Source organism: Bos mutus, chromosome 22 (genome assembly GCF_027580195.1).
Source record: "Bos mutus isolate GX-2022 chromosome 22, NWIPB_WYAK_1.1, whole genome shotgun sequence".
Taxonomy (NCBI): domain Eukaryota; kingdom Metazoa; phylum Chordata; class Mammalia; order Artiodactyla; family Bovidae; genus Bos; species Bos mutus.
Window position 1 is genome coordinate 19,658,206 of NC_091638.1, and position 15,307 is coordinate 19,673,512.

Below are 15,307 nucleotides of genomic sequence, written 5' to 3' on the forward strand. Positions count from 1 at the left end.
CCACTTCTTAGGAAAGGATATTTGTGTTTCTGCTTTACACCATCTGAAGGTGGCTTGGAGAAGTGAGAGCTGACATTCCAGTCATAGCCAGTATTTGCTCTTGCTGGTAACTCCCTGGTGCTCTAGGAAATGCCATGTGGATAATCTGTTTGAGGATGGGGACCTACTATGCCCTCAATTAATGATCACTATCTTGCTCTGAAGTCTCAGTGTGGGTTGGAATTGCCAACTTCCCAAGAAAAGGAATGGTCAGGGTAAAATCATGGTGGTGTTTCATAGATTCCCCAGGAACTCTCAAGAACTGATGAATTTCCCTTTATCCAACTAATTCATTAATTCACGCATGACTTACTTTGCTAGGTCAGAAAAACAGGTCTTACACAATCTACGATATCCCCATTACTCCTTCAGATCAGATCAGTTGCTCAGTCGTGTCGGACTCATTGCGACCCCATGAATTGCAGTACACCAGGCCTCCCTGTCCATCACCAACTCCCAGAGTTCACTCAGACTCACATCCATCAAGTCAGTGATGCCATCCAGCCATCTCATCCTCTGTCGTCCCCTTCTCCTCCTGCCCCCAATCCCTCCCAGCATCAGAGTCTTTGCCAATGAGTCAACTCTTCACATGAGGTGGCCAAAGTACTGGAGTTTCAGCTTTACCATCATTCCTTCCAAAGAAATCCCAGGGCTGATCTCCTTCAGAATGGACTGGTTGGATCTCCTTGCAGTCCAAGGAACCCTCAAGACTCTTCTCCAACACCACAGTTCAAAAGCATCAATTCTTCAGCGCTCAGCCTTCTTCACAGTCCAACTGTCACATCCATACATGACCACAGGAAAAACCATAGCCTTGACTAGACGAACCTTTGTTGGCAAAGTAATGTCTCTGCTTTTGAATATGCTACCTAGGTTGGTCATAACTTTCCTTCCAAGGAGTAAGCGTCTTTTCATTTCATGGCTGCAGTCACCATCTGCAGTGATTTTGGAGCCCAGAAAAATAAAGTCTGACACTGTTTCCACTGTTTTCCCATCTATTTCCCATGAAGTGGTGGGACTGGATGCCATGATCTTCGTTTTCTGAATGTTGAGCTTTAAGCCCACTTTTTCATTCTCCACTTTCACTTTCATCAAGAGGCTTTTGAGTTCCTCTTCACTTTCTGCCATAAGGGTGGTGTCATCTGCATATCTGAGGTGATTGATATTTCTCCCGGCAATCTTGATTCCAGCTTGTGTTTCTTCCAGTCCAGCGTTTTTCATGATGTACTCTGCATATAAGTTAAACAAACAGGGTGACAATATACAGCCTTGACGTACTCCTTTTCCTAGTTGGAACCAGTCTGCTGTTCCAAGTCCAGTTGTAACTGTTGCTTCCTGACTTGCATACAAATTTCTCAAGAGGCAGATCAGGTGGTCTGGTATTCCCATCTCTTTCAGAATTTTCCACAGTTTATTGTGATCCACACAGTCAAATCCTTTGGCACAGTCAATAAAGCAGAAAGAGATGTTTTTCTGGATCTCTCTTGCTTTTTCCATGATCCAGCAGATGTTGGCAATTTGATCTCTGGTTCCTCTCCCTTTTCTAAAACCAGCTTGAACATCAGGAGGTTCACGGTTCACATATTGCTGAAGCCTGGCTTGGAGAATTTTAAGCATAGAGTGTGCTGCTGCTACTGCTGCTAAGTCACTTTAGTCATGTCAGACTCTGTGCGACCCCACAGACGGCAGCCAACCAGGCTCCCCCGTCCCTGGGATTCTCCAGGCAAGAACACTGGAGTGGGAGAAACCATTTCCTTCTCCAATGCATGAAAGTGAAAAGTGAAAGTCAAGTTGCTCAGTCGTGTCTGACTCTTCGCGACCCTATGGACTGCAGCCTATCAGGCTCCTCCATCCATGGGATTTTCCAGGCAAGAGTACTGGGGTGGGGTGCCATTGCCTTCTCCCTAGCGTGTGAGATGAGTGCAATTGTGCTGTAGTTTGTGCATTCTTTGGCCTTGCCTTTCTTTGGGACTGGAATGAAAACTGACCTTTTCCAGTCCTGTGGCCACTGCTGAGTTTTCCAAATTTGCTGGCATATTGAGTGCAGCACTTTCAGAGCATCATCTTTCAAGATTTGGAATAGCTCAACTGGAATTCTATCACCTCCACTAGCTTTCTTCATAGTGATGCTTTCTAAGGCCCACTTGACTTCACATTCCAGGATGTCCGGCTCTAGGTCAGTGATCACACCATCGTGATTATCTGGGTCGTGAAGCTCTTTTTTGTACAGTTCTTCTGTGTATTCTTGCCACCTCTTCTTAATATCTTCTGCTTCTGTTAGGTCCATACCATTTCTGTCCTTTATCGAGCCCATCTTTGCATGAAATGTTCCTTTGGTATCTCTGATACTCCTTATAACGTCCTAAATGAGATGAGCCACAGAGGGTGGATTTAGAAGTCTTGAGTTTGAGTCTATGTTCATGAATTCGCTAACCTTTCACTAACCGTGTGACCTCAGGAAATTTCATAAACCTCCTTGAGCAGTTAGTGTCTTCATCTATATAACAGAGTTAATAGTGATCATCTTCCATGGCTATTTTGAAGATGAAAAGACATTATGTGTACAAATATTTCTCCAAACTGTCAAGGGCCATACTTATTTATAACATGACCTACTTTAGGCAGGTATATATTAATTCTTATGGCATTATTATGACATACTATCTACTCTGCCCTGATGGGGCCAACTTTTAAAACTACAAATTTCAGAAACTGAAAAAAAAAAACACCACAACAAAAGGGCTGTTCTTTAAACATTTAATTATCAGGTCACCTAGAAACCAAAACCCTCTGGTCTGTGGTGTTTACTGATTTCAGTGGTTTAAGTACACCTATCACAATCAATTTCAAGCTACCAACATGACATCATTGACACTGGAGTTTAGAAGAGATGGAAATAATTGCTAACACTTGATCTTTGGTAGCTTTCATATACAAATTGGATTTTTTGGAGTGCTCAAGAAAATTGACAGCATGGCCCCATATCTCACCTAACGGTAATCGTTTCCTGGTAAACGTATGGTACAGGTAGCACGATTCGGCTTTCTGCTCTGGGACACTTTTCATGATGGCTCAAAAGACAGAAGAACATTTTCAGTCAGCTGGCACCTCTTAACTACAATAAAAACCTCCCCTGAGCCAAAGCAACTCAAAAGTCTTGGCTGTTTCTTTAAGAAGAGAAGAGGACCGTGTAAATAACGAGAACAAAATATCACAATAAATGATCCCGACAATGTAGCTAACATTAGAATTGCTTATTTTTAGCTAGATGCTATGGCCAGCATACAAATGATCCAATTTCATTCTATTAACAAGACAGTGGAAGAAGTATGGTTATTATCTCCATGTTCCAGATGCATCCCCTGTGTTATGGGTTGAACACCAAACCCATAACATTAAGTCCTCACCAAACAGTAAGTCCTAACCCCAATACCAGAGAATGTGACTGTGCTTAACAATATGGTCTTTAAAAAGGAAATAAGATGCAAAAAAAAAAAAAAAAAGGTCATTAGGGTTGGTCCTGATTCACTATGACTGGTAACCCTAAACAATGAGGAAATTTGGACACAGAGACAGACAGGTGTGTAAGGAAGATGACTGAAAAGACACGAGAAGGAGGTGATGGCCAAGGAACACCTAATGCTACAAGAAGATAGGAGAAAAGCATGAAATAGATATATTTTTCTAGGACCTTCAGAGGAAGTTCTTTGTCTGCCTGCCAGTACTTTGATTTTATTTAGATTTCTGGGTTCCAAAACATGAGGCGATATATTTCTGGTATTCTAATCCCCACAGTTTGCAGGGCTTTGTTAAGGCAGCCCCAGGAAACCAATACATTAAGTTTCACAGAGGATACACAGATGGCCTTAACGCATATAGCTATCAAATTCTTAACCTGACATGAATGTTTGTTTTTTTAACAAGTAGCAATGCTCAGATCTTCTTACCATCCCCCTTTCTCACCCAGACATTGATTTAATCACCTGGGGTGGCACCCTAACAGGGGATTCTAAGGTACAGCCAGGATTGAGAACCACAGTATGAAGTGATAGACTGGGGATCCCAACCCAGGTCTGTCTGGCCTCCACACCTGCCATCAAGATCATACACTGACATCACATATTTATATAGGAAACACGAGTTTTTTCTTTTAAATTTGTTCTACATCAGTATCAAACACCGTCCATTCTAGCTGATTATATAGCTAAAATACCCATCCCCAAAACAGTATCCCTCTCCACGAACACCCCAAATACAACAATTTCTATGGTATAGCTATATAAACTCCTTTCAACTTCAAAAGTGAAGAAGTACAAAAGTGAGAAGACACGTATCTAACAATAGAATCATCCAACTACAGGAAGTCAGAGGGAGCTTACTATGGTTTAGCATATGAGTCTGAGTGAACTCCGGGAGTTGGTGAGAGACAGGGAGGCCTGGCGTACTGGGATTCACAGGGTCACAAAGAGTCGGACACGACTGAGCGACCGATCTGATCTGATGGTGATTACTAGTATTGGTTGAAAGCAAGTAAAATGCTCTAGTCACTAGGCTACAACACATTCACGCACTTGATACTATTTAATCAATTTTAATTTTCATCATAATTTTGCAAGCTTTTATCATTCCTCCTTAGGGGTGAGACTCCTGAAGTTGAAAATGGTTACGCCTCATCGCCAAGGGTCACATCAGTTATAAATGACAAAGCCAACGCTGATGCCCCAATGAAACTCCTGCTCTGGCTACAACATCTGGGCTCTGTGTATTTTGTTTATTAACAATTACAGAAACTTCTGCTTCACTGATCAGTTACTGCCACCATTTCAATATCTGGCTTTAGACACACTGATTTATCACATATCTTGAAGTTAAAAATGGGTTTCAATCTTAAAATGTGTCTTTGCAGAGTGACGATAGGAAGAAAGGGAAATGGTTGTACAAACTCATTTTTTAAAATTCAAGTATAGTCAAATTACAATAATGTGGTACTTTCAGGTGTACAAACTCTTGACTGAACCCAATCTAAAGAGCAATCTCTGGAAAGTCCAACAGTCAGTAGAATTTGGCTCTGCACTCCTTGGACAAAAAATGCAAACTCCAAAAATAAAGGATTGTCCATGCATAGCTGGAGCCCCCAGAAAACACCCTAGCTTAGAAACTCTCTATGTTGCTAGTTCGACCTTACATCCTTACATCTTTCTCCCACTATTTAAGGTTATTCTATTTTGACCAGCAAAACGGTATAGCCAGTTGAGAAGGAAGATTATATTGTCACAACTCTTTCACCTTCTACCTACTCCTAATTATGTGGCCTGATCAGTTCAGTTTAGTTGCTCAGTCGTGTCCAACTCCTTGTGACCTCATGCTGCAGCACGCCAGGCCTCCCTGTGCATCACCAACTCTCGGAGTTCACTCAAACTCATGTCCACTGAGTCGGTGATGCCATCCAACCATCTCATCCTCTATTGTCCCCTTCTCCTCCTGCCTTCAATCTTTCCCAGCAACAGGGTCTTTTCAAATGAGTCAGTTCTTTGCATTAGGTGGCCAAAGTATTGGAGTTTCAACTTCAGCATCAGTCCTTCCAATGAATATTCAGGACTGATCTCCTTTACGATGGAGTGGTTGGAACTCCTTGCAGTCCAAGGGACTCTCAAGAGTCTTCTCCAACACCACAGTTCAAAAGCATCAATTCTTCAACACTCAGCTCTCATTATAGCCCAACTCTCACATGACTACTGGAAAAACCATTTTCTTGACTAGCCAGACCTTTGTTGGCAAAGTAATATCTCTGCTTTTTAATATGCTGTCTAGGTTGGTCATAACTTTCTTCCAAGGAGTAAGTGTCTTTTGATTTCATGGCTGCAGTCACCATCTGCAGTGATTTCAGAGCCCAAAACATTAAAGTCTGTCACTGTTTCCACTGTTTCCCCATCTATCTGCCATGAAGTGATGGGACCGGATGCCATGGTCTTAGTTTTCTGAATGTTGAGCTTTAAGCCAACTTTTTTATTGTACTCTTTCATTTTCATCAAGAGGCTCTTTAGTTCTTCTTCACTTGCTGCCATAAGGGTGGTGTCATCTGCATATCTGAGGTTATTGATATTTCTCCCGGCAATCTTGATTCCAGCTTGTGCTTCATCCAGCCCAGCATTTCTCATGATGTACTCTGCATATAAGTTAAATAAGCAGGATGACAATATACAACCTTGATGTAACCCTTTCCCTATTTGGGAACAGTCTGTTGTTCCATGTCTAGTTCTAACTGTTGCTTCCTAACCCGCATACAGGTTTCTCAAGAGGCAGGTTAGGTGGTCTGGTATTCCCATCTCTTTCAGAATTTTCCAGAGTGTGTGGTGATCCACACAGTCAAAGGCTTTGGCGTACTCAATAAAGCAGAAATAGATGTTTTTCTGGAACTCTCTTGCTTTTACGATAATCCAGCGGATGTTGGCAATTTGATCTCTGGTTCTTCTGCCTTTTCTAAAACCAGCTTAAACATCTCGAAGTTCATGGTTCATGTATTGTTGAAGCCTGGCTTGGAAAATTTTCAGCATTACTATACTAGCATGTGAGATGAGTGCAACTGTGTGGTAGTTTGAACATTCTTTGGCATTGCCTTTTTTTTTGGAACTGGAATGAAAACTGACCTTTCCCCCTCTTGTGGCCACTGCTGAGTTTTCCAAATTTGCTGGCATATTGATTGCAACACTTTCACAGCATCATCTTTTAGGATTTGAAATAGCTCAACTGGAATTCCATCACCTTCGTAGCGATGCTTCTTAAGGCCCACTTGACTTTGCATTTCAGGATGTCTGGCTCTAGGTGAGTGATCATACCACTGTGGTTATCTGGGTTGTGAAGATATTTTTTGTATCATTCTGTGTATTCTTGCCACCCTTTCTTAATATCTTCTGCTTCTGTTAGGACCATACTATTTCTGTCCTTTATTGAGCCCATCTCTGCATGAAATGTTCCCTTGGTATCTCTGATTTTCTTAAAGAGAGCTCTAGTCTTTCCCATTCTTTTGTTTTCCTCTATTTCTTTGCATTGATCACTGAGGAAGGCTTTCTTATCTCTCCTTGCTATTCTTTGGATCTCTGCGTTCAAATGGGTATATCTTTCCTTTTCTCCTTTGCTTTTGGCATCTCTTTTTCTCACAGCTATTTGTAAGACCTCCTCAGACAGCCATTTTGCTTGTTTGCATTTCTCTTCTGTGGTCTGATGGTGGAGATTAAAATGATGCCATTGAAATACACAAATTCCAGGAGCACAGTTCCTTGAATCTGGCTAGTACTGGTAGAATCACAGTAAATTTGAATTACCATCACAAGCACCTGGGCTGGGAAAGCCTAATGGGCACTTAATACAACCACCAAATGTAGCAGTATTCCCTCTAGGAAGTTCCTGAAAAATAATTCTTCTCCCAAGTTTGAAGATCCTTCAGATCGCCTTGGCAGAAATGATAGGGTTTGGTGGCACAGATGATCAAAGCACTTTCTGCAGTGTGGGCAGTGTTTACCATCTCTAGTGTGACCTGTTAGTGGAAATGTTGAAAGTTGCTCAGCTTCCTTCCTTCCCCTGTCTGTTACCAGCAGACCCTTCCACTGATGTAAGCAGAACAGTATCCACTTATTCTCTCCAGAAAGCAATGAAAAGTGGTTGTTCAAGCAGACAGAAATTGGGTTGGGAAGGATGAGCGGCAGACCAAGATTTTAAGTTTAAAAGGGGTCTCCTTATAGCACCTACCTGAGCTGTCAGGTGAAGATCAGAGGTGGAAGTGAAAGGTGCTGTCTGCAAGACAAAGTTGTCGAGTCCAAGAGAACCAGAACCATGCTCAAGCAGCTTCCTCCTGTCCCCTCTGTGCTTCACTCTCACTGGCTTTCAATCAGCTCCTCTCAAGTGGCAGGTGGCAGGCTCCCTCCCACCCCAGGTCTTAGACACAGAGTTCCCACTGTTGGGGACCTTTCTTCAGTTATCTCGCCACCAAACACCACCTACTTGTATCCCTCTGATCTCAGCCAACACCCCACTTTGTCAATAAAGCCTTTTTAAAAGATACGCATACCACCTGCGAGTTTCAGAAACTCACTTAACATTTCCCTTACAGCTCTTACCTTTTGTGCTTGTACATATGTGTGATAATTTTATTTATATTGGTTTCCTTCATTAAATGATGGGGTACACACAAGTACAGTCTGTTAATTTATCATTCACCTTCCAAGTGCTCAGTAAATATCATCTAAATGAATAAATCACTGGCACCTGTTAAAATAGGTAACAGCAGTTCAGTTCAGTTGCTCAGTTGTATCTGACTCTCTGCGACCTCATGGACTGCAGCATGCCAGGCCTCCCTGTCCATAGCCAACTCCCGGAGTTTACTCAAACTCATGTCCATTGAGTTGGTGATGCCATCCAACCATCTCATCCTCGGTCATCCCCTTCTCCTCCCGCCTTCAATCTTTCCCAGATTTATGGTCTTTTCAAATGCATTTAACTTAATTTTAATATGACTTAAATTGACTATTACATGAAATATCTGAAAATCCAGAGAAGAAAAATATTAAAAAGAATTTGATCACTGTGAATATTATATATAAATGCACATATTTTTAGACAAACACAAGTACAAATGCATACACAATACAAATATCATATTATAGATAATTTAATATTTTTATGAAATTAATAACATTCATAAAATATTCCCAAACCAATATAGATGTACATTATGATTTCTAATGACTCAGTGGTATTTCATTATAGGAATTAAGTTAACCAACCTCCCTTTTCAGACTCTCGGGCTTTATAAAATGGAATTAACATCATAAAATAGAATGGAATACTATGCAACAATTAGAAATGTTCCCTTTTTTGGACTAGGTTTTAGAAAATAAAATTAATTTGATATAATGGAACATTAAACAACAATTAGAAATACAACTGACATTCAGATTGCATATAATTTATCATAGCATTTAATATACTGCCTTTAAACAAAAAGGAATGTTTAAGGATATATAGCTCTTGAAGGATTATTATGGTAGTCATCCAAAAAGCCACACTTAATGTGAATTAATTTATCAGTCACTTCACTCAGTGCCACTTAGATAAGAATTAGTTCATAATTGAATTAGAGTATATATGAGGCCAAGGGTAAAGGGAGTAATTCTGAAGGAGAGAGGAGGGATGAAGTTTACTTTACTGGTGGTGCAGTTAATGAAAAAATATGTCAACAAAGAGTCTTTTATAAGGGTCTTGAACAGGTAAAAAATGAATAATAAAGTTTCTCTGTTTCACAATTCTCAAAGGACAAGGTTCTAAATTAGCAACAGTAACATTAGAAGTCAGATTAATGTCTTTTACATATGTTAACTGAGAAGATCTTTATAGCACCTTTACAAAGTAGGTATGGCAGGCTTTATCATCTCCATTTTTAAGATAAATTAAATGAGACTTAATTGTGATATACATACATATATACATACACAGAGAGAGAGAGAGAGAGAATATATACTGGAATATCATTCAGCCTTAAAAAAAAAAGGAAACCTTGCCATTTGCAACAACATGAATGAACCTGGATGACATTATGCTAAATGAAACAGACAAAGCCTACAAAGGCCAATACTGCATGATGTCATTTATTTTTGGAACTTAAAACAATCAAACTAATAAAAACAGGACAGAATAGTGGTTACCAAGGGCTGAGGTAAATGGAGGAATTGGGGAGATATTGATCAAAGGCTAAAATATTTTAGTTTCAAGATGAGTAAGTTCTGGAGACATAAAATTACAGCATGGTAACTACAGCTAATAATAATGTACTGTAACCTTAAATCTGCTGAGAGTAGATCTTAAGTACTCTCATCATAAAAATAGAAAGGTAACCATATGAAGTGATGGATTAATTGTATTAATATTGTATTAAGTTGATTTTAGTTATTATTTCACAATGTATGTCAAAATACCATGCTGTACAGATACCTTAAATGTATCAATTCTAACCTGTCAATTATATCTCAATAAAGCTGGATAAAAATTAAGTGAGGTGCAGCTGAAATAATATTAGAATTCTAGTTTGCATGTGACATTGAACCTCATATATATGACTACAGAGTTCTTTTCACAAATTTGTCTCAAAACTTTTTTAAAGCTGTCTGAAATCCTGAAAGGGCTTGAAACAGAGAAGACAATGAGATTTTAAACATTCATGTTGGCATCTAGAAAATTAAAAAAAGAAGTGGCTTTAGCAGGATTGAGGAAGCAAGAGAAGTGGTGAAATCCTTGCAGTGTTTAGGGTTCAATCCTCCTCTGACTCAGGACTGAAGTCTGATAACCATTTGCACATGTATTTTTCTGCTTTCATCTGTACCTGGAACGAAACTCGTCATGGTTCTTTCTCATCAGCTCATCCTCCAGACTTCTTGGTATATGAAAACAATCATCATCTCTCCCTGTCTCCCAGGTATCCTTACTCTTTGTGGGTTATCATGGAACAATTCAATCCAATTCAATTTGACAAATGGTGCTGAGTGACTCCTGTATGCCAAACATGGAGCTTGGGCTTTGATCTCTACAAGGTACCAATCTAGTGAAGGTCAGGGTAGAAAGTGCCATGGCACTTCTCTGGTACTCAGATTTCCTTCAAGGATGAATTGATCAGAAGCATGAATTTTGGGTCAGAGTGGTGGCAACTACAGTAGACGAAGGGCAGATAAAACACATTTGGAAGAAAACATCTGTGGCACCCAGTGAATAATCCAACATAAGGTCAAAGAAAAGGAAAAAGTGGCACTCAAGATTGACACTGAGGTAGGGAGAATGATGCTGCTGTGGTCAGATCCCAAGAGGTCTGGATGGAAGCCTATGTAAAAGAGCCACAATGAGTTCAATTTTCAGCTGATGCAAAAGCATAAAAGAAAGTTGAAAATGGTCATCAGACAGACACCATGACTCAAGAGAGGGAATGACAGAAACAAATCTTTTAGGATTAACATAGAGAATACAGATGAAGATGGAAAATGTGTTGATTTTGGAAGGACGAGCAGAGAGCTGAAAACTGAATCTTTTATATATGTATATATATACATATATACACACACATATATAAAATGTATATAAGTAAATTATATACAAATATTATACATATAATCTACACAGTATATAAAGATTATATATAATATACATTATATATAAAAAGTATACACATACTATACACTATATGTAAAGATTATACATATACTATGCATTGCATAAATTATACATACAATATACATCATATATAAATATATACAAAGATTATATATAAAGATATACAAAGATTATATATAATCTGCATTATATATAAAGATATATGAAAATTATTAGCTATATATTTTTAAGAGAAGCTTTTGTTGACTAAAAGAGGGGTACTGATTTGGATTAAACACTGAATTTTAGGACACATCTTTGTTATGTGTTAGAAGTAGTCAGTAAAGGACGGACCTGACATGTTGGAGAAGTGGGGCAAGTAACCACGGGAGGCAAGAGGAAGTTTGAAGAGAAGGGGATGCTTAGCAGTGTCAAAAGCTATCAAGAGACTTTTAAATTTGGTGTTTAAGAGGCTATTGCTGGCCTTGAAGAGGGCAGTTTCATTTGAGCCTTGAGTAAGGAAGTGGGCGTAGGGCTGGTAAGTCGTGATGACAACTGGGAAGCAACAATTGTGAAGGTCTTTATAGAAATCAAATGATGAAATGAAGGCAGTTGCTTGAAGGAATGAAGTGTCATGAACAAATGAGTACAAAGTAGAAAAAATGCCAACAGAACTATAGCTTGGCAAAATCTCATGTACACATTGTAAATTTTAAAAAAGGAAGCTAATTCATCTAAGTGTATTCTTGATATCAGTGTTTATTTCATTGAAATTAGGACGCTACCCATGTAGATCACATCATTCTCTTACAAAAGAAACAAAATTTCTACCAATTAAATTACAGTCCTTATCAATTATAAGCTATGCCCTGACTTCAGAAATGCCCTTGTGTATGTGTGTGTGTGTGTTTGAATTTTAGGGCTATCACTTTTATTTTCCAGTTTATGACTCATTAGCAGGGACATTTCTTTTTGGGCAGCAGTCTACCTGTATATTCTTGTATTTCTACCCATCCAGAAACATCTGGATTCTGACAACACTATTATGCAGATGTTTTTAATTATAAAGTAGGTACTTGGGGTTGCTGAGCTCAAAAAAGCTGAATATCTACCAGTAAAAGTTCTTAAGAACCTTCAACTTTTGAGTTTTCCACATGGCCCTCTTTTGGAAAATCATTTACCTCTCCTGGCAAAACTGCAATGCTGAGACAGCAGTTATACCCACTTTGCAGAACACTGGCCATCTGAAAAACATCCCCAAAGAAAATAAGGACTCCCAAAGTCTGACTAGCCTCTTTTTAACATTATTTAGAAAAGCTTTAATTATACACTGCAGAAGAAGGAACTGAGCATGGGTCCTCTGGCAGTTTTCCAGAGATGAAGGCAGTTTCCCCTGCATTTAACTTTGAAGTACACTTCCTCACAATCACTTCAGGATTGATAATAGCGGGAGACAAGTAAGCAGCTTATATTTTAAAAAGTAAAATGATTACCATATTCATTTTTTTAAGGAACAAATTCTCTCTGCTTTATCCAGTTGTTAGTCTTCTTAATGAAACCTCCTTCACTACTTGGGGGATGTAACTCACTCCGCATTATGACATAACAATTAAGAGCAAGAACACCAGTCAGTTCTGGGTTTGAACCCCAGTCTTGGCACCACTGATCTTGTGAATCTAGTCAAATTACTTGTGCTTAAACCTTTTCAGAGACATTACTTTGCCAACAAAGGTCTGTCTAGTCAAGGCTATGGTTTTTCCAGTAGCCATGTATGGATGTGAGAGTTGCACTGTGAAGAAAGCTGAGCGCTGAAGAATTGATGCTTTTGAACTGTGGTGTTGGAGAAGACTCTTGCTAGTTCTTTGGACTGCTAGGAGATCCAACCAGTCCATCCTAAAGGAGATCAGTCCTCGGTGTTCATCGGAAGGACTGATGCTGAAGCTGAAACTCCAGTACTTTGGCCACTTCATGCGAAGAGTTGACTCATTGGAAAAGACCCAGATGCTGGGAGGGATTGGGGGCAGGAGGAGAAGGGGACAACAGAGGATGAGATGGCTGGATGGCATCACCGACTCGATGGACATGAGTCTGAGTGAACTCCATGAGTTGGTGATGGACAGGGAGGCCTGGCATGCTGCAATTCATGGGGTTGCAAAGAGTCAGACACAACTGAGCAACTGAACTAAACTGAACTGAGTCTTCTTAATGAAAGCTCCTTCACTACTTTGGGGATGTAACTCACTCTGCACTATGATGCAATGATTTAAGAGCAAGAACTCCAGTCAGTTCTGGGTTTGAATCCCAGTCTTGGCACCACTGGTCTTGTGAATCTAGTCAAATTAATTGTGCTTAAATAAACCTTTTCAAGTTAAACCTCTTTTCACTTATATATTAAATGGGTCAATTGGATGAGAAAGAATATATGTCACCATTACTAATCATTATGAGTTCTGTCTTCACAGACTGTTGAAAGGTGTTTTAATATAATCCTGTTTCTCAGGTTTGAGACAAGGGAGAAAGGAAGAGGGAAGAAAAAGTGGAGAGGGAAGAGAGAGAGGAGGAAGAAGAAGAAGGAGGATGGATGGTATAGATAGGATGGACATATAAGCAGAGAGGAGGTGTGGTTGACAGAGGGTAAGAGGCAGGAATTCCAGTCAGTGGGGAGGTCCACTGAAACACCAGTGTGAGACCAGTCTGAACTCTTGTGAATTTTTCTCAACACATATTCAGGTGTCTAACATATGAAGAGTTAGAACAGAGTTGCCAGGAAAGTAGAATGGATGGAAAAGAAGGAAAGGAATGAAAGGTATGATTAAGACAGTGGTTATGAGGAGGGTTGTAGCTACTGAACTGCGCAAGGAGGAACTGATGTGGATGGGTTATTAGGGATCTGAAGCAAAGTAGAAGAGTGAGCTTATTTGTGTGATACTGAAAGAGAGGGAGCTGTGAGGATGAGAGATGCTAGCAACAGGAGATGTGACAAATGCACTCCTACCCATGACGACAGGTACATCCAAAAAAAAAATGTCTCAAGGCTGGTGGAGGAGAGAATCATCAAATGTGCAGAGGCCAAGGAACTGAGAGAATGCGTTTTGGAGCAGATGAGCTGGGCACATTGTGAAATCTCCAAAAACAATGACAAGAATAGTGACAGAAAGATAGGAGGCTACAGGCAAACACATCCAGGAATTGAGGAGAAAGAATGAGATTTAATAGATGATTATGGCAGCCAGGATAGTACAGTATGTTGGCACATAGTTCACATAAGCTCAGTTTTTTTCTTTTTTATAATTAGAAAAATGTCTTAGAAGATTACTGGAGGAGAAAGAGAATGACAATCCAGTCTTTAAGCTCTACAACAGTTATCCTTCTCTTAGGAGACTGTAAGGAAAGCTGTGTCATCTGAGGAAGTCGGTTTTTTTATTCAAGCCCCAGAAGATGAAGAAAATACTGAAGATTAGGAATTTTGGTAATGGAAAACTATCTATTTCAAAGGATACATAAGAAACTATTTGGAGAGCGAGGAATTGGAAAGAGATGGGAAATTAGATCAGATCAAAATGTTTAAGGGGCTATGGAGATAAAATTCAGTATTGAAATATCTTGAATGCTTGGACTCTTGGTAGTTACAAAGTAAAATAGAAATAAAAGAATGGTGAGAGTAATCCTGTTGGTCTTCTGGGGGAAGATGAATGAGTGGTGAAAACAGAGAGAGAGAGAAGCTGATGTGTACTGGTGGGAAGTGTTGTTTATACACCATACTGGTTGGCTTTAGAAATGCTTAAGAAAGCTGAGGTCGTGGCTGGGGAAGAGAAAGTTTATATCTACTTGGACCACAGAACCGAGGTTGGGGGGCACTTTATTAAATCCAAGAGCATAAATGTATCAAAAAGTGTGGAAGACAGAAGTTAGACAGTGTGAAGAGGCTGAGGAGAGAGGAGGAATGGATTGGGTGTGGGTTGTCCTTGAGTCATTGCCTGGAGGTGAACATGTCTTAGAAGACAGAGCAGGAGGAAAAAAAAAGACAGAGCTGGGGATTATAGATTTACCTAATGCAAGGCTGGAATTAATTACTTGAGGTAAAATCTGTTTAGGAGCATAGGAGTCTATCACTCAGGAGTGTGGAAAAAAATTAATT